Source organism: Hyla sarda, chromosome 1, assembly GCF_029499605.1.
Source record: "Hyla sarda isolate aHylSar1 chromosome 1, aHylSar1.hap1, whole genome shotgun sequence".
Taxonomy (NCBI): domain Eukaryota; kingdom Metazoa; phylum Chordata; class Amphibia; order Anura; family Hylidae; genus Hyla; species Hyla sarda.
Window position 1 is genome coordinate 175,090,100 of NC_079189.1, and position 21,181 is coordinate 175,111,280.

General features: G+C 43.5%; 1 long non-coding RNA gene across 1 annotated transcript in view; it reads right to left on the reverse strand.

Moving 5' to 3' along the window:
• Positions 1-6,528: 6,528 nt before the first annotated feature.
• LOC130303259 (uncharacterized) overlaps positions 6,529-21,181 on the reverse strand; it is a 50,481-nt gene continuing 35,828 nt past the window's right edge. The window contains exons 4-5 of the long non-coding RNA XR_008853361.1: positions 6,639-6,690; positions 6,529-6,565 (exon numbers count right to left, since the gene is read on the reverse strand). This is a non-coding gene — a long non-coding RNA (uncharacterized LOC130303259). The remainder of the gene's footprint in view (positions 6,566-6,638; positions 6,691-21,181) is intronic.

The following is a 21,181-nucleotide window of genomic DNA, read 5'->3' on the forward strand; positions in this document are numbered from 1 at the left end:
TGATGTATAGGTAAGAATTCACATTTTGTATGTTGTTCTTGATATTTTGTGGTTTGAAATAATCCAAAATAATAAAACATGTAAAATGTATCTTTTCAGATACATTGGACATCAATCAAGTGAGCCCTCGATCAACATGCTGTTTTTGTTTTGTTTTTTTAATATATTTGAAAATAAACGGAAGCAAATTTTTGTTTGTGAAACTTTACTTTTGCTGTTATAAATCTTTAAAAAACTATACAATTGTGTCTTGTCAGTACACATGAAGGTATAAACCAAGGTATAAAACTATGCAAACACTGTACGTTAATTAAAAACAAAACAAACAAGCTATATTCTCCTATAGACTTGACCCTCCTAGCTTCTGGTTCGGGGTTCTTGAACTGAAGGGGAAGGTGGAGGATACATCTGAGCTTGTAGAGGGTTCAAAAAATCTTGGGTCATGCAAATTATTCGCACCTTATAATTTGCGACTTGTTCCTCTGACATTTGGTCCATAGATGGGACAAGGGTCAGAAGAAAGTCTCTATTAGGACTTGGGGCTGGGCCAGCTATACCCTCTAACCGGAGAAGGCGCTCATCAATGTGTAGAAACGTTGATGTGCAGAAATCCTCACATCAAAATTGTTCTAGGTTTTAAAGGAGATATGTGTTGAAAATAAATTAAATAGTTCTGAGCCATTAGCCTATCACCAGCCGAGGCAGGACATTGCTGTGGACAGCGATAGGCTGACGGCTCTTTTAGTTTCAGAGACTAAAGAAGCTATAAAGACCTGCAGCTGTGCACAGATGGCCATAGCAAACAATTCGATCACTTTTCAGTTTTCACATAGCCCATATATAAATATCTAGTTGATTGGATCATCATCATCATCAAAAAGGATCATCCCTACATTTTTTTATTCTCATTATGCAAACTTACATTCTTACTTCCTTTACTTTACGCAGGAAAGACAACCTGTCCGCATGCTTATAATTAGATTTTTTCGAACCAGAGCCCCTTGGCAAGTTTTGATCACAGAGAAACTTAAAGAATGTGTCACCTACTGATCTCCAACGCTTTTGTACCAACTCCACTAAATTTTAATAGGAAAAAAAAAATTATCAAATTGTATCTCTCTCTTTTTCTATATAGAATAATAATAATAATTTATTTATATAGCGCCTACAGATTCTGCAGTGCTTACAATTATGGGGTGCAAACAAAGACAAGTATCAGACATAATATTACACAATAACTATTCAAACAAGAGGTGTGGGGATATGTTGAGGATATGTTGAGGCCAATTAAAGAATGTTATAGGCCGGTCTGAAGAGATGTGATTTTAGGTCACGTTTGAAACTATGGATGTTGTTGTTGAGTCTGAGGGATTGAGGGATAGCATTAATCGGTGCATCACGAGTGAAGTCTTGGAGACGGGAGTGAGAAGTTCGGATTATAGAAGTTGCTAGTGTGAGATCATTAGTAGATCGTAGAGAACGTGTAGGATGGTAGACGGAGATGAGAGAGGAGATGTAGGGAGGTGCAGCATTGTGGAGAACTTTGTGTGTGAGACTGAGGATTTTGTACTGTATTCTGGACTGAATTGGTAACCAGTGTAGTGACTGGCACAGGGAGGAGGCATCGGTGTAGCGGCTGGAGAGGAAGATGAGTCTGGCTGTGGCATTAAGGATGGACTGGAGAGGAGAGAGTTTGGAGAAAGGAAGGCCTATTAGTAAAGAGTTACAGTAGTCGAGGTGGGAGTGAATCAAAGCAATAATGAGAGTTTTAGCAGATTCAGTAGTGAGAAACGGGCGGATTCTGGAAATGTTTTTGAGATGCAGGTGACAAGAACGTGAAAGGGACTGAATATGGGGAGTGAAAGACAGATCAGAGTCAAGTATAACTCCAAGACAGCGAGCCTGCTGCCCGGGAGTTATGGTAGTATCACATACCGAGATGGAAATGTCAGGGTTAGGTACAGTATCAGTTTATGGAGAAAAAACAAGAAGCTCTGTTTTCGAAAGATTTAGTTTCAGATATAAAGAGGACATGATGTCTGAGACATCAGAGAGACAGTCACTGGTATTCTGTAGGAGTGCAGGGGTGATGTTGGAGGAAGAGGTATAGAGTTGGGTGTCATCAGCATAGAGGTGGTACTGGAAACCAAATCTACTGATTGTTTTTCCAATGGGGGATGTGTAGAGTGAAAAGAGTAGAGGACCCAGGAATGATCTCTGGGGAACCCCGACAGCAAGGGGAAGAGGAGAAGAAGTAGAGCCAGAAAACGAGATGCTAAAGGAGCGGCCAGAGAGATAGGAGGAAAACCAGGCGAGAGCAGAGTACTTGAGACCGATGGAGCGGAGACTACTGAGGAGGAGTTGGTGATCCACAGTGTCAAAAGCCGCAGAGAGGTCCAAGAGAATCAGTAAAGAGAAATTGCCATTTGATTTGGCTGTCAGAAGATCGTCAGTGACTTTGGTTAGGGTCGTTTCTGTGGAGTGAAGGGAGCGGAAACCAGACTGTAAGGGGTCAAAGAGAGAGTTCTCGGAGAGATAGTGGATAAGGTGGGAGTAGACCAAGCGTTCCAGGAGTTTTGAGATAAAGAGGAGATTTGAGACGGGTCGATAGTTGGCTGCACAGGACGGGTCCAGAGATGTTTTTTTCAATAGTGGGGTTATGATAGAGTGTTTGAAGGATGAGGGAAAGACCCCAGAAGAGAGGGAGAGGTTAAAGATTTTAGTTAGGTGACAGCTGATAGCAGGAGAGAGAGACTGGATGAGGTGTGAAGGCATGGGGTCACTAGAGCAGGTAGTGGGGCAGGCAGAGGAGAGGAGCCTGGAAACCTCATCCTCCATTACAGGCTCAAAAACTGAGAGTGATGAAGAGGAGACGTGGCTGGGAATTGGATCAGAACTTTTAGGGGACTGGGAGAGGATTTCATCACGAATGTCATCGATTTTAGTTTTGAAGTATTTGGTCAGGTCTTCAGCACAGAGATCAGTGATTGGGGTCTGTACTTTAGGCCGAAGGAGAGAGTTGAACGTGTCAAAAAGGCGTTTTGGGTTGTTAGACAGAGAGGAGATGAGGGAGGTAAAATATGTTTGTTTGGAAAGATGAAGAGCTGAGTAATAGGATTTAAGCATGAATTTATAGTGCAGATAGTCTTAGTTTTCCTCCACAGACGTTCAGCACACCTAGAGCATCGCCTGAGAAAGCGGGTTGTTAGTGTGTGCCAGGGTTGCTGCCGTCTGTGTCGGGAGGTTCGTGTTTTAGGGGGTGCCATTTGATCCAGGGTAGACTTTAGGGTGTCATGGTAATGTTTGGCTGCTAGATTAGGACAGGAGAGGGAAGAGATTGGTGATAGTGAAGATTGTAGAATGTCTATAAATTGATTGGTGTTTATGGCACGCAGGTTTCTGTAAGTGTACAAGGTTGGAGTGTCTGGAAGAGAATAGGAGTCACTGATAGAGAAAGAGAGAAGGTTGTGGTCAGAGAGCTCAAAAGGAGAATTAGTGAATTTAGAGACAGAGCAAAGTCTAGAGAAGATCAAGTCCAGTGTATTCCCATCCTTGTGTGTGGGAGAGTCAGTAAGCTGTGAAAGGGCAAAGGAGGAGGTTAGAGACAGAAGCCGAGAGGCAGAAGAGGAGATTGGGGTATCAATGGGGATATTAAAATCACCCATGATGAGTGTAGGTGTTTCTGAGGAAAGAAAGTGAGGGAGCCAGGTGGCAAAATGATCCAGGAACATTTGGGGAGAACCAGGAGGACGATAGATGACCGCCGCTCTGAGAGACAATGGGCGGAAGAGCCTGAGGGTGTGGACCTCAAAAGAGGGAAACGTGAGTGAGGGTAGTGGGGGGATGACTTGAAAAGCGCATTGTGGTGCTAGAAGCACCCCAACTCCTCCACCATGCCTGGTGTCAGATCTGGGGGTATGGGAAAAGTGAAGGTCACCATATGATAAAGCAGTGAGAGAAGCATGTTTCTGTGAGGGCCAGCAGATTAAGAGAATTAGTGAGAAATAAGTAAGGAATCTGGGTGAGCTTATTGCACACAGATCGAGAGTTTATATATGTGGTAAGCCTTGGGGGGTGTAGGGTAGTTGGGATGTTGTAATAGATAAGGGGTTAATGTTAACCCTATAGTTCGTGACGCCAGGCTGAGGGCTAGTATGCTGAGGTAATTCTCCAGCCTATCGCCGCCCTTCCCAGAAACGATAGATGCATGTAATAAAATGACTGAAGGTCCACAAGGTACTTGAACTTGAACAAACTTTACTTAAGTGCTTGCAGTACATCCAATGAACAATGACAGTCTCAGGCAAACAGTCTCTATATATCTCAATGACTGACAATTGTTGCGGACCTTGAATGATATTAACAGTCTCTGAATTTAGGGTAGTTATTGCAGATCTGTCCGGATTTATGGGATAGATAAGGTCCGGTGATCCTGCAGAGTGCGTGGAGATTGATAAACTCAGAATTTAGAAGTTATCGGCCGTCGCCGCAAGGTTCAGGCCTAGACTCACTGTTCTCAGCAGCGCAGATGCTTCTTGCTTGCTTGCACAGGAACAAGAGAGCGAGAACATGGCCGCCGCTCCCTTATATGGGCAGGGGGCGGGGTTAATCTGATTCGTCCGAACATCCGTCATTCACTGTTAAACAGTGTGATGGGATTGACTACGTCACAGGGACCTCCAAAGGTCCTCAAGCAGAAATACCATAGAGTTCACCTGACCACACGACCCGCAGGTCCTGCTATGCCATGGGCAGGTAATTAACTATTTATTTACATTTATACAATCTTATACATCCGAATCCTAAGTGGTTACTGGACAATTACGAACTGGATGAGAGGTGACTAGGGGTGAACTAGACAATTGGGACCCCGACATCCTAGGGACTCTGGCTATGGGGACCCACAATAAAAGGTACCGGATAGGATACGGTACCGGGAAACCACATATATATTGAGAGAGAGATAGCGAGAGAGATAGATTAGAGATATAGATTATTTTAGAGATATAGACTAGAGAGATAGATAAATAGAGGTAGATAGATAGATATATAGATAGATAGATAGAGATTTAGTTGTCTAAATTTGAGGTAAATCTAAAATATACTAACTGATTGCGTCCTGCAGTTTTGGGCCATACATCATGAGGTCTGGAAATATTCCAATATACACTTGGTCCCATTTTTTACGATTATAATTGTTGTCTAGATGTTTTTGGTTCTCTTTGGGGGAGATTTATCAAAACCCGTCCAGAGGAAAAGTTGCTGAGTTGCCCATAGCAACAAATCAAATGGCTTCTCTCATTTTTATAAAGGCCTCTGGAAAATGAAAGAAGCGATCTGATTGGTTACTATGGGCAACTAAACAACTTTTCCTCATTACTACTTAGATAGCCCAATAGAGCTGTGTATCCTATCATGGTTAAAGGGGTATTCCAGGCAAAACCTTTTTTTATATATATATCAACTGGCTCCGGAAAGTTAAACAGATTTGTAAATTACTTCTATTAAAAAATCTTAATCCTTCCAATAGTTATTAGCTTCTGAAGTTTTCTGTCTAACTGCTCAATGATGATGTCACGTCCCGGGAGCTGTGCATGATGGGAGAATATCCCCATAGGAACTGCACAGCTCCTGGGACGTGAGTCATCAGAGAGCAGTTAGACAGAAAACAACAACTCAACTTCAGAAGCTAATAACTATTGGAAGGATTAAGATTTTTTAATAGAAGTAATTTACAAATCTGTTTAACTTTCCGGAGCCAGTTGATATATGAAAAAAAGTTTTGGCCCTTTAAATGATTTAAAAAATTAAGCTTTTTGAATTTAAAAGGAGTATTATGTTTTTTTTCCTTTTATCCCTTGTGCCTGGGCTAAAAAACTATACAAAAGAAACTTAAACTCACCTGTCATTGCTCCCCCATTGCTCCAATATTAGTGTCCCGTTCTCCGTTCGCCCCCTTCTGATTCCTGCAGGTCGGTGAATCACGCTGCGCTCGGTGTCATTGTCTCAGCAGGATATTGCTGCAGCTGGGGATACGCTGGAAGCAGCATGACTCACCGACCCGCAGGAAGCAGAAGAAGGCGAACGGAGAACGTGACACCGATATGGGAGCAACGGGGGATAATGTCAACACTGTTCCTCAAAACCGTTATGGATTCTTATGTACCATATCATAAAAAAATAATAATAATAATTTCAGTCCTTACTTTGCTGGGAGCTTTTGTTTTATACATATATATATATATATATATATATATATATATATATATGTATATGATAGAGAGAGAGCAAGAGAGAGAAACATTATCAAATTCATACCTAGAAGAGCATAGTCGAGCTTGTTAAAAAATGCAAAACAAAATTATAAAACAATTATATTTACATACCTGGCTACATGACGGTTGCTGTGAGGGTTCCTCTAACTCCTCAAACATTAGTGACATCCTCAATGTAGGCTGTAAACAATTATGCACAAATTAGTGTGGATGATAAAACATAAAAAAATAAATAAATTTAAACTTACAGACACTGGTGGACTATCCATCAGATGTTGGGGTCTTGGAGTCTACAAAGAAAAAAAAATAGATTATTTATGCTATGCAATATTTAAAAAAAACAAAAAACACAGCAATACATACCCCATTTGGACTGCTGGTAAAAATGCTGCGTGGTGATGACATTGTGATCAACCTATTTTTGAAAAAAAAAAATTACACATTTTTTTCACAAAGATAAAAACTATAAACACACCAAATATTTTTACATTAAGAATCCAAAAGATCCTGTCCAGTTTACGAGCTGTCCAGTTGACAATAGCAACCTATATGCTTGTTTTCAACAAGGAATATGCAAATTTGCTACATCATTCTGCACGGTTGCTATAGGCAACTGCAATTTTTAATCCTAGACAGGTTATGCAAAAACCACCCTACAAAGTTTAGATAATGACTGTCAGGAACCGGACTGGAAGCGGGTAGTGGATCCTCTGTGTTAGTGAGGTGATGGCGTGGGCCGTACCAGGGGACCGGTTCTAAGAAGTTACTGGTTCTCACCAGAGCCCGCCGCAAGGCGGGATGGACTTGCTGCGGCGGTAACTCCCAGGTCGTATCCCCCGATAGCGACTCGACCTCACTAACAGCTGAGATAGGCGTAGTACACAAGGACAAGGCGAAGGCAAGGTTGGACATAGCAATAGGTCAAGGCAGGCGGCAGAGGTTCGTAGTCAGGGGCAACAGCAAAGGTCTGGATACACAGGCTTGGGAAAACACAGAATGCTTTCTCAGGGCACTAGGGCAACAAGATCCGGCAAGGACAAGAAGGGGGAGTGGGTTTATATACTATTCACAGTAATTGGAACAGATTGGGCCAGGCACCAATTAATGGTGCACTGGCCCTTTAAGTCTGAGAGACCGGGCGCGCGCGAGCCCTAGAGAGCGGGACCGCGCGCGCCAGGGCTGAGCAGACAGAGGACAGGGCAGGTAATCAGAACGGGATGCGACCCGCGGGCGGGCACGTCCCGCAGCGTGGATCGCATCCCTGCCGGGGGAATCAGAGCAGTGCTCCTGGTCAGCGAGTCTGACCGGGGCGCTGCAGGAAAGAGATGAACGCCGCAAATGCTCCGGAGGAGGAGAGGGACCCGGAGTGCTCGGCGTTACAATGACCTATCATTATGGCTGCCAGTGCAATTATCAATACATTTACACCCCATCCTCATCAAAATCAGGGGGAGTATTTCATACTTAAAAAAGGGTTACATTACAAATTGCAATGATTATGGGTGTATTTCCTTGCAAAAGTTATTAGGAAAACATTTGCAAATAATTACATCCAATATATGCATTTTATATTCTTGACCCATCCACAGTCTCCAATTTTAGCAACATAAAATACAAAAAAACAGTCAATAAAATTGGAAATACAGTAAAAATCAATAATTATATCTGAACTGATGAAAATAGAAGAAGAGATGATATGCAAAATGCAACATATAGAAAGCTATCATGAAAAGGGTTAAATTCTGGTAAAACAAAGGGTTAACAACAAGTAGGAAGTGATGTAGAGCAAGGCACTTACTTCCATACACAAGATGGCTGCAATGGTGCTGCAAGATGTCTTCTCTGCAAGACTCTGAGAGGAAATGACTTCTCTGGGGCTTGAGGAAGAAGGGAGGGGCGATTCAAAGCTCATTCCAGAAGGTTGGTGGTTATTTCGGCTTGTACTGCGCATGTGCAAGGTTAAAAACCGGATAGACAAACCCGGACTGAACCGTAATAACCTACGGTTCTCATAGAGTCCTATGTTAAAATAACCGTATACAGTTAAAATCCGTTTTTTCAACTGGACCAAAATCCATGGTAGGCCAAGTTTTTTTTTTTTCTGGAAAAAAAAAGTAAAAATCGTATGATTTGAAAAAGGAGACAACCGTATAAATTATATCAAATATGGTTTTGAATGGGAAGTCCATGGGCACGGTTTTCTGTATGGTGTGAACCCACCCTAATCCTGGAAATTCCTCAACACCTAGCAAATATGACCTTTCTTATAGTTGCTTAGATCCACATTGTGTTATGCTAGTGATAGGTATTATGCTAGTATTCATACAAGAACACACATTTCCTGAGGATTACTGGAAAAACTTGCTGGAAGATCTCTTTTTTGTTAGTAGGATCCCTGAAAAAAGTACTATTGTAGTTTAAAGGGGTTTTCACTGTGAAGTGTGGGGTGCCATGGCCCTTCCAAACAGCTGATAGGCACTTGCTTACCCTGTTATATAGTTGTCGACTGTAGATACCAACAAGTATTTAAAGGGGTATTTCAGCTATAAAAATTTAAACTCTATTGACATGCATGCACACTGAACTGCTTTTATCATTCTCTATGGAACCAACAAATATAGGTGATCACTGTTTTTCCGATCGGTACGCTCTCCATTAAGCGAGGAGAGTCAGATCTCTATTCTCTCAATCATAGGGTATCCCAGAGTTTGGATGACTCCCTGTGGATAGGGAAAAAGTTTTATACTGCTTAATAGAGAACACTGCTTAATATCTATGGCTTTATCATGGTATTGGATCTGGGTGAATCGAAGTATAAACAAGCAGTTTTACCAATTGTCATTTAGCCTACAGGTTCTTCTGCTTGCAAACTGTGCCTAAGGTATACATTTTCTCTATCTATAGATATAAAAGGGTGATTTATTTCAGTCAATCCCTAAAGGGTGTGCTCACCCTTCAGCGTCAGAAATGCGGTTCTCATGCAATCCTTCTGAAAGTACATCTGGCACTATTTTGAGCAGCTCTCCACCAATCATTGTTGGCCGTTGTTCCTGTGGTAACACTAACTGGTGAAGGATCGCCCACTGACTGCTCCAGTTCCTTAAACATAATCCACATTTTTGTTTCAAAAGGTTTTTTGTTTGTTTGTAAATCATTTTATGACTTGTACTTACATGTAGAAAATAACTTGTCTATCAGCTTTTCACTTGTGGAAAAACAGGAAATGCAAGTTTGAGTGGTGCTATTCATTTACCAGGTGTCAACTGGGAACCAAATTTTATTTCATGTTGGTATTTAAAGACATACAAAAACGGAAAAGGTCCCCTTCTTATCAGGTGCAGTGTGGTCATGGAGACCATGTATGGAGTCAAACCAGCAAATACATGGATATACTGTATACATATGCCAAGTGGACAGTAGATTTAAAGGGGTACTCTGCTTCTCAGCATTTGGAACAAACTGTTCTGAACGCTGGAGCCGGCGTCGGGAGCTTGTGATGTCATAGCCCCGCCCCCTCATGCACACTGCCGGGCTATGACATCATGAGCTCCCGGTACTGGCTCCAGCGTTCAGCAGTAACTATGGGGCTATGTAATGGCTGGAGTAGTGGATCCACTGTACCACTGTGACGGTGAAAGCCGCACCAGGGAGCAGAATCTAAGGAGCCGCTGGTCTTCACCAGAGTCCGCCGGAAAGCGGGATAGAATTGCTGCGGCAGGCAAACTCCTAGGTAGGTACCCCTGGCGCGACTTGCCTACAGTGGTGGCCAAGATGAGACGAAGTACAGATTCGTAAGGCAAGGCAGTTGGCAAGGTTCATTGGTCAGGAAATGTAGCAAATGGTCCACGGTATGGCAGAACATAGTAAGGAAGTGCTTTCTCAATAGCTAGTATGCACAAAGATCTGGCAGGGAACAAAGGGAAGTGATGACACTTATAGAGTCAGCACCTGGCAAAGACCAATTACCGGCCCTTTAAATTTCATAGAGCTGGAGCACGTGCGCCCTAAGAAGCAGGTACGTGCACGACGGCTGTCAGAGAGAATGGAAGGACCAGGAGCGTGGTGGGGTGAGTATACAGTGGCTGGCTGAGTGCACCTGGAGACGATACAGGGGAATGGGCTAGGAGTGTGCCTGCAGCCAGCACGTCGGGCTGCAGTGCCACTCCTAACAGGCTACATAGCATGACATGGTCTCTCTCCACCTCAGTCTTCTTTCTCAGCACGTGAGTTGCACAACATGCCCATTTAGGTCCCTTGGGATTGTTTGCATGAATGATCATGCCAAAAGCATGCCAGCCTTTTTTCCTATTACCCACAGTGAGCCTGTATACGGGGCAGATAGTTGGCTGGATTTGCCCCACCATGCCAAATACATTCTTTTTCAGCCACAGTTGGCCAACAATATTCAGCATGGCAGATTAAAGTTTTGGAAGACTTAAATGGACACTATCAGAGACAAAAACTTTTTATATCTTGTACATCTTGGCAAAACATTAACCTTTCTAATATACTACATAAGAAAATGTTATTTTCTTTTTATAGAAATCATGGCTTCTAAAATCATGGCTTTGTCCATGCTGAAGCACAAGCATGGACAAAGTCCAGTAAGTGAGGGTGGGCTATCACTCCTCGGTCTGATAGAACAGGAGAGAGCACAGGTGAGTACTAGCAGACAGGAGAGAGCACAGAGGAGTCCTATCAGACAGGAAAGAGCACAGAGGAGTTCTATCAGACAGGATAGAGCAAAGAGGAGTACTATCAGACAGGAGAAAGCACAGAGGAGTGCTATCAGACCGGAGAGAGCACAGAGAAGTGCTATCAGACAGGAGAGAGCACAGAGGAGTGCTATCAGACAGGATAGAGCAAAGAGGAGTACTATCATACAAGTGAGAGCAAAGAGGAGTACTATCATACAGGTGAGAGCACAGAGAAGTGCTATCAGACAGGAGAGAGCACAGAGGAGTACTATCAGACAGGAGAGAGCACAGAGGAGTCCTATCAGACAGGGGGAGCACAGAGGAGTACCATCAGACAGGAGAGAGCACAGAGGAGTACTATCAGACAGGAGAGAGCACAGAGGAGTGCTATCAGACGGGGGAGAGCACAGAGGAGTGCTATCAGACAGGAGAGAGAACAGAGGAGTCCTATCAGACAGGAGAGAGCACAGAGGAGTACTATCAGACAGGAGAGAGCACAGAGTAGGGCTATCAGACAGGAGAGAGCACAGAGGAGTGCTATAAGACAGGAGAGAACACAGAGGAGTGCTATCAGATAGGAGATCGCACAGAGGAGTGCTATCAGACAGGAGAGAGCACAGAGGAGTACTATCAGAGAGGAGAGAGCACAGAGGAGTGCTATCAGACAGGAGAGAGCTCAAAGTAGTACTATCAGACAGGAGAGAGCACAGAGGAGTACTATCAGACAGGAGAGAGCACAGAGGAGTGCTATCAGACAGGAGAGAGTACAGAGGAGTGCTATCAGACAGGAGAGAGAACAGAGGAGTCCTATCAGACAGGAGAGAGCACAGAGGAGTACTATCAGACAGGAGAGAGAACAGAGGATGACTATCAGACAGGAGAGAGCACAGAGGAGGGCTATCAGACAGGAGCGAGCCCAGAGGAGTGCTATCAGACAGGAGATCGCACAGAGTTCTATCAGACAGGAGAGAGCACAGAGGAGTACTATAAGACAGGAGAGAGCACAGAGGAGTGCTATCAGACAAGGAGAGAGCACAGAGGCGTACTATCAGACAGGAGAGAGCACAGAGGAGTACTATCAGACAGGAGAGAGCACAGAGGAGTACTTTCAGACAGGAGAGAGCACAGAGGAGGGCTATCAGACAGGAGAGAGCACAAAGTAGTACTATCAGACAGGAGAAAGCACAGAGGAATACTATCAGACAGGAGAGAGCACAGAGGAGTGCTATCAGACAGGAGAGAGTACAGAGGAGTGCTATCAGACAGGAGAGAGAACAGAGGAGTCCTATCAGACAGGAGAGAGCACAGATGAGTACTATCAGACAGGAAAGAGAACAGAGGATGACTATCAGACAGGAGAGAGCACAGAGGAGGGCTATCAGACAGGAGAGAGCACAGAGGAGTGCTATCAGACAGGATATCGCACAGAGGAGTTCTATCAGACAGGAGAGAGCACAGAGGAGTACTATAAGACAGGAGAGAGCACAGAGGAGTACTATAAGACAGGAGAGAGCACAGAGGAGTACTATCAGACAGGAGAGAGCACAGAGGAGTACTATCAGACAGGAGAGAGCACAGAGGAGTACTATCAGACAGGAGAGAGCACAGAGGAGTACTATCAGACAGGAGAGAGCACAGAGGAGTGCTATCAGACAGGAGAGAGAGGAGAGAGCACAGAGGAGTGCTATCAGACAGGAGAGAGCACAGAGGAGTACTATTAGACAGGAGAGAGCACAGAGGAGTGCTATCAGACAGGAGAGAGCACAGAGGAGTACTATCAGACAGGAGAGAGCACAGAGGAGTGCTATCAGACAGGAGAGCGCACAGAGGAGTGGTATCAGACAGGAGAGAGCACAGAGGAGTCCTATCAGACAGGAGAGAGCACAGAGTGCTATCAGACAGGAGAGAGCACAGAGGAGTGCTATCAGACAGAAGAGAGCACAGTGGAGTGCTATCAGACAGGAGAGAGCACAGAGGAGTGCTATCAGTCAGGACAGAGCACAGAGGAGTACTATCAGACAGGAGAGAGCACAGAGGAGTACTATCAGACAGGAGAGCGCGCAGAGGAGTGCTATCAGACAGGAGAGAGCAGAGAGGAGTGCTATCAGACAGGAGAGAGCACAGAGGAGTGCTAGCCCACCGTCACTTACTGGACTTTGTCCATGCCTGTGCTTCAGCTTGGACAAAGCCAAGATTTTATAAGCCATGAGTTCTAAAAAAGGAAATACAATTTTCTTATTAAGTATATTAGAAAGGTTAATGTTTTGCCAAGAGTTTTGCATCTGACATAGCCCATTCAAAGGGGTACTCCGGTGGAAAGCTTTTTTTTTTTTTTTTTTTTTTTTTTTTTTTTATAAATCAACTGGTGCCAGAAAGTTAAACAGATTTGTAAATTACTTCTATTAAAAAATCTTAATCCTTCCTGTACTTATTAGCTGCTGAATACTACAGAGGAAATTCTTTTCTTTTTGGAATTCTCTCTGATGACATCACGAGCACAGTGCTCTTTGCTGACGTCATTATAATAATAATAACTCTTTATTTATTGTTGTGCTTAGTGGGATTTGAACCCAAGGCCCCAGCACTGCAAACCACTGAGCCACCATGCTGCCCTTAGCATACATCTGCTATGCACGGTTGCTAAAATGGACAGAGATGTCAGCAGAGAGCACTGTGCTCGTGATGTCATCAGTGTTCCAAAAAGAAAGGAATTTCCTCCGTAGCATTCAGCAGCTAATAAGTACTGGAAGGATTAAGATTTTTTAATAGAAGTAATTTACAAATATGTTTAACTTTCTGGCACCAGTTGATTTAAAAGAAAAAAGGTTTTCACCGGAGTACCCCTTTAAGTCAGCATTCAATCAGTGAGAAACAATTGTTTGTGAATAAGTAATGTCCCAATACAGGACATGGTCCTGCACTACATTTAAAGTATGTTCGGTCGGAACTTGGATCGGTGCGGGTGCCAGGGATAGGAGATCCAATAAGAGTACAAAAGAATCCCGGCACACCAGTCTTTGATGCAAATAATTTTCCTTTTTATTAAGGCATAAGTTTAACGCAGCACGCGTTCCGGCCTATACAGCCTTTTTCAACTGCATCTTGAAAAAGGCCAGCAGTTGAAAAAGGCTGTATAGGCCGGAACGCGTGCTGCGTTAAACTTATGCCTTAATAAAAAGGAAAATTATTTGCATCAAAGACTGGTGTGCCGGGATTCTTCTGCACTACATTTAGGCCCTGTCAGCTTGAGTCCCTCAGTGACGTGCGGTCTCTCCTGCAGTGTCTCCATTGCTGTTACTTTAATGTTATTTATTGTATTATATGTATAGTCAGTATACTAATGTATAAACAGTATAAAGGACATTTGGAGGACTAATGTAATTGTCTAAAGGACCTGTGAGATGTTACATGATATGTTATCACATGTTACCCAGAGAGCACCCGCTTAACACATGACCCGCTGCTTGACCTATGGCCTTCTAGTACAGCCCCCCTTTATAAGGAAGGGAGGTGCTGCAATCTGCCTGTTTTGCTGCTGAGTGTCAGGCCCAAGGCCTGATTATGGAAACATACATGTGTTTTATAATTGCATCTATGTATAAACTAAGACCTGGGGGGTGAGGGGTCATTCAGATGGTGTATCCTTTGTTTTTGTGTATTGCAGTCAATTGGGGCCTGTCTGCTGTTTTCCTCTTTTCAAGTCAAAGGCCCTTTGAAGCAGCAGGATGTAAGGGGTCTCTGGTCCCATATATGAGATAAGAGATGCCCCCACCTGGTGGGATCAGAGGGGAGGGGGGAATGGAGTCTCCCTCCCAAGAAAGCAGATATGTTATTTAAAACAATGCTAGACTCAGGTTGTTCAATGCTGGGCACAAGCTGACAAGACCATCCTAAGAACAGCACTCTCTCTCATGGACTGATACCATCATGCTGTAAGAACTTCATTTTTGCTTTCTGAACTTGATTGCTAAACTCTTTTATACATTTTTGTAACTGTATGTTATTTGTTTATTTTTATGCATAGCACTGTGATACCTTTTATCAGATTAAATGTTTAATTAATCAGCTCTGGTCTTTGATCTCTAAATATATGAGCTCACCTTTCTGAAGGCAGCTCGGGTGAAACACGTTCATCTAAGGGTTAATTTGGTGACTTGCTGGGACTAGTAGTGGATACCCAGAGGTCTGGCGGCTTTAACCCTTGCACCATCACACTCTCTCTAGCGTCTTGGCTGGACCGATAGGGTGTGATCGTGACACTGAGGAACAGAGAGACCACTGAGATGTCTCAGTGCTAGTGTCCAGCTACTTGGAAGGCCTCAAATCTACAGTCATTTCCAGTAAGTTAAGTCTATGTCTGCTGTCACTACCTACAGTCCAGTCAAGCCTCAAGTCAATTACCTAAAGTCTATTACAAGTATAATTGGTCCCAGCAATCTGCAAAGTCCTTCTGTGTTCCTGGCCTCCTCTCTGGGTTTCTGGCCGAGCTGTAGAGACTATAACAACTGTTTGACCTCAGTAAAGCCTACGTTAAACCATAACCTGGTCGTGGACTCTCATTTCACTGCCTAGCCATTGGCATAGCGGAGATCTCGTTTGGGTGGTTCCCAATACCCAAAAATCACTCTGGAGTCACAAACATTAGGGGTTAATAACACCTTGCCCCTGGGGTTAATACCATCTGCCCCATCCACCTACACCGCTACACCCCGTGGTCCTGCTATTCCCCGTGGCTCCTCACAAATAATGGAAACATGATGGTTGGCCAAAATTACCCAAATTGGCCATTTTAGGCCAACCACTATCTTTTGTGTACGGCCAGCTTTAGTGTACATGACTAGAGGCAAGCTGTTGAAAAAAGTACTTGGCACGTACCTTGTAAAAAAAAATTTGATAAAATGTCACACTTCTGATTTAAAGAGGTACTTCAGAGGAAAGAAAATGTTTTCAAATCAACTGTTGCCAGAAAGTTAACCTCTTGGGGACACAGGGTGTATGCATACGCCCTGCATCCCCGATCCTTAAGGACTCAGCTTTTCCGGTCCTCGCCGCTCACCGGATGGGGACCGGACCAGGATGCCTGCTGAAATCATTCAGCAGGCATCCCGTGCAAATGCCTGGGGGGGTCCTGAGACCCCCCCATGTTGGCGATCGCAGCAAACCGCCGATCAATTCAGATCTGCAATTTGCGCAATTCCGGGCTGATCGGGTCTCTGATGACCCGATCGCCTAGGAAAATAGGGATGATCAGAGCTGTCAGTAACAGCCCCGATCATCCTAAGGGATAGGAGCGAGGTGGCAGTGATGCCACTCTCTCCTATTCCCTGCCATCAGTCAGTAATGACTACTGACCAATGGCAGTTGAAGGCAGGGGGGTTACCATGGAAACCCCAAGCTCTGCCTGCCCCTGAATGTCAGGCAGAGTGGGGGGGAGAAGATGACAGCCGGTACCTGGGGACTTGCCACAGGGAATGGCGATCATCAGTGGCATCAGCGGAGATCAGCGGCGAAGATAGGGAGGCGACGGCGCGGAGCCGCAATGAAGGTAGCAGTAAAGTGATCTTTACTGCAGCCTTTTAGGGGTTGCCAAACTGCAACTCCCAGCATGCCCAGACAGCCAAAGGGGATAAGATGCCTGACCGCGAGGGTCCCGCCGCTGGGAACCCCCGTGATCTTCCACGCTGCACCCCATTAGAATCAGCCCCCGGAGCTGTCACGCCCCCTCTATAGGCTTGCATTGAGGGGGCAGAGCCGTGATGTCACTATGCTCCGTCCCTGTGATCGCTAGTAATCAGACCCAGAGCGAGAACGCTCCGGGGGCTGATTCTAACGGGGTGCGGCGTGGAAGATCACGGGGGTCCCCAGCGGCGGAACACCCGCGGTCAGGCATCTTATCCCCTATCCTTTGGATAGGGGATAAGATGTCTTAGCGCCGGAGTACCCCTTTAAGGTGAAAAAGGGCTCAGTCCTTAAGGGGTTAAACGATTTGTAAATTACTTCTATTTAAACATCTAAATCCTTCCAGTTCTTATCAGCTGCTGTATGCTCCAGATAAAGTTGTGTTGTTTTTTCCAGTCTGACCACAGTGCTCTCTGCTGACACTTCTGTCTGTGTCAGGAATTGTCCACAGCAGGAACAAATTCTCATAACAAATGTCTCCTGCTTTGGACAGTTCCTGACACTGACAGAGGTGTCAGCAGAGAGCACTGTGGCCAGACAGAAAAGAACTTTCTAAACCATATTATGACATAAGGAAAAGGAGATGACACAAATATCTGCTAAAATACAGTTGCAAAAAAACTACAAAATGAACATTATCAAGAGGTATACATTTCTGCTACTATAATATCAAAAGCAAACTATTTAACAAGTGGTTGTATTAGCCTCTAATACATGATGTTCTGTACCTTCTCATTGAGAACTAATGAACACTTGTCAATGATTTGTCTACAAAGCAAATATGAAGACAGGATGTTAAATTACCGAATAATGCACAAATGGAGGCGACATATTCACATTTACCGATGAGTATGTAAATGGTTGATCACGGCTATTTCTAGCATGGCCGAGCACTGGCTATGTAGAATGATATTACACCAATAATATTTAGTTACTGGATTTGCTAATACCATATTTCTAGCATTATTTTCATGGGAACCAGATCTCTTAGCGGAGATATTATTTGTCACCATTAGAGATTCCAAGTGGCAGCTAAAAATAGCCTTGTATGTTGAAAGCTTAAAACAAAACGCTTTATCAGCAAGCTATTTTAGTCCTTCCCAAGTTTAACCTATTTTTCACTGTACAGAAGCAAAATATTGAAGATGCTCAAAAGGCACTCAACAAATAACCTTGAGGCCTCATGCACATGACTGTATCATGGCTGTATCATACACTACACCTATGTTTCGATGTAAATAAATAGTAACATGCTTCATCCAGGTGAGAATATTGCACAATATCCAGCTGTAGGGGACTCTATGTGCCATTGTACATCTTCCTGTATGCAGTTTTACTGTGTGTGTAAGGGGTGACTGTGTCACGTAAATCTTCATTGGACAAGATGGTGCCACTATGTATAAACTAAAGGCATGCTCTGATTTTACCCAGTCTTAGATTTACTTAAAGCAATGAATTTTCTCAATTGCCATTATTTGATGCACAAGTTATGACAGTTCACGAACATGATTTTGCGGAAAAAATTAAAAGAAGACCGACGGATGGCGCCTCGTGTTTTACCCATGGGTAAAAGAGTGGTGAGTGGGGGCAACCCCGCGGAGATTATAGATGGCTGCTCACCTGATGGTAGTAGTAACTGCGCATGTAACCCACAGTAAAATTGGGGTACTAGAAGTCTGAGCCGCTGCTGAGCCAAAGGGTTGCAGGAGAAGGCTAGGTCGTCCTGGAGTAGATAATGGAAGTAAGGCAGGAAAAGACCCTTGAAGTAGGCGCTGCTGACTCTAGTACGAAGGATGAGGCAAAGCCAGAATGCTGGAAAAGTCCTCAGCAGGACATTTTATTTAGCAGGAAAAAAAACGGACAGGATGAGGGGTTTCGGGAGGATCCCTCCCTTCCTCAGATCAGGATTCTGATCCTGATCTGAGGAAGGGAGGGATCCTCCCTAAACGCGTCATCCTGTCCGTTTTTTTTTCTTCGGCTAAATAAAATGTCCTGCTGAGGACTTTTCCAGCATCATTTGTACTAGAGTCAGCAGCGCCTTTTTCAAGGGTCTTTTCCTGCCTTACTTCCATTAACTAACATGATTTGGTCTTTAAAATGTCAAATTGTAATTTTCATTAGAGGAATTTTTTGTTCCATTCCATGCATTGCTCTGGTATCATTCACTCCAAAACTAAATCTAATTCTGCTCTGAATCTGTACCAGAGGTGGAATACAGATCAGTAATTCATCTTCTTTACCACCTACCAAAAATTGTTCAGGAAAAGGCATACCCCGCACGTGAGAATGTTTTGCTGGATGAGGCATCATCTTTTTGGAAAAAGACACAAATGACGTGACCTTTGGTCATTAGATTTTCATCACACATTGGAAAATGGAACAAACAAAGAATACAAATAAACAATCATAGATAGTGCAAATCACTCACATGTATTTATTTCTATCTCACCTCATCGTCTGGGTTTCTCTCCTTTTTTTCCACCACTCCTATAGCTATCCATTTCATGTATCCATATCCCCATGTTTCCTTGTTTCCACCTCTTTCACTCCACTCTGTTCTTGCCCATATACAGTCATGCACAAATACATTATATTACACTATACTCTGTAGTTTATAAGTGGGGTATACTGCTGATCTGGGGTATAGTAGTTATTGAGTCAAGTACTTAACATTTCTTACTATATTTTATATTACGTCCATCTTTTTCCTTTAGTTGTACATGGAATACACTGCCAGTCTGAGATACCTGATCATTAGTGTTATGGATTTATTTTGATGTACCTTTGTTACTGGTATTGTTATACTGTAGGGTGTGATTTCTGCTACATGTACAATTATACTCATATAGCAACTGTGTGGATAACTATGTTCAAATGCACCGCCTACCCCTTGTGTTATACCTAAGTGGCACACCCCCTTTTCTGTTAGATTCAGGACCCTACACCATGGATCTCCCCAGTAATTTACATTGCTACATTGCCACTTTCCCTTTTTATTTAACCCCTTAAGGACTCAGGGTTTTTCCGTTTTTGCACTTTCGTTTTTTCCTTCTTACCTTTTAAAAATCATAACCCTTTCAATTTTCCACCTAAAAATCCATATTATGGCTTATTTTTTGCGTCGCCAATTCTAATTTGCAGTGACATTAGTCATTTTACCCAAAAATGCACAGCGAAACGTAAAAAAAATCATTGTGCGACAAAATCGGAAAAAAACGCCATTTTGTAATTTTGGGGGCTTCCGTTTCTACGCAGTGCATATTTCGGTAAAAATTACACCTTATCATTATTCTGTAGGTCCATACGGTTAAAATGATACCCTACTTATATAGGTTTGATTTTGTCGCACTTCTGGAAAAAATCATAACTAAATGCAGGAAAATTTATACGTTTAAAATGTCATCTTCTGACCCCTATAACTTTTTTATTTTTCCATGTACAGGGCGGTATGAGGACTAATTTTTTGCGCCGTGATCTGAAGTTTTTATCGGTATGATTTTTGTTTTGATCGGACTTTTTGATCACTTTTTATTCATTTTTTTTAATGGTATAAAAAGTGACCAAAATACGCTTTTTTGGACTTTGGAATTTTTTTGCGCGTACGCCATTGACCGTGCGTTTTAATTAATGATATATTTTTATAGTTTGGACATTTACGCACCCGGCGATACCACATATGTTTATTTATTTTTTTTTTTTACACTGTTTTATTTTTTTTATGGGAAAAGGGGGGTGATTCAAACTTTTATTAGGGAAGGGGTTAAATGACTTTTATTAACACTTTTTTTTTACATTTTTTTTTGCAGTGTTATAGGTCCCATAACCTATAACACTGCACACACTGATCTCTTACACAGATCACAGGCGTGTATTAACACGCCTGTGATCAGCATTATCGGCGCTTGATTGCTCCTGCCTGGATCTCAGGCACTGAGCAGTCATTCGTCGATCGGACACCGAGGAGGCAGGTAAGGGCCCTCCCGGTGTCCGGTCAGCTGTTCAGGACGCCGCGATTTCACCGCGGCGGTCCCGAACAGCCCGACTGAGCAGCCGGGTCACTTTCAGTTTCACTTTAGAAGCGGTGGTCAGCTTTGACCGCCGCTTCTAAAGGGTTAATACCGCATATCGCCGCGATCGGCGATGTGTGGTGTTAGCCGCGGGTCCCGGCCGTTGATGAGCGCCGGGACCGACGCGATATGATGCAGGATCGCGGCGCGATCCCGCTTCATATCGCGGGAGCCGGTGCAGGACGTAAATATACGTCCTGCGTCAATAAAGGGGTACTCCGGTGGAAAGCTTTTTTTTTTTTTTTTTTTTAATCAACTGGTGCCAGAAAGTTGTACAGATTTGTAAATTACTTCTATTAAAAAATCTTAATCCTTCCAGTACTTACTAGTGGCTGAATACTACAGAGGAAATTCATTGTTCTCTGCTGAATCACGAGCACAGTGCTCTCTGCTGACACCTTTGTCCATTTTAGGACAGTTCTTAAAATGGACAGAGGTGTCAGCACAGAGCACTGTGGTCATG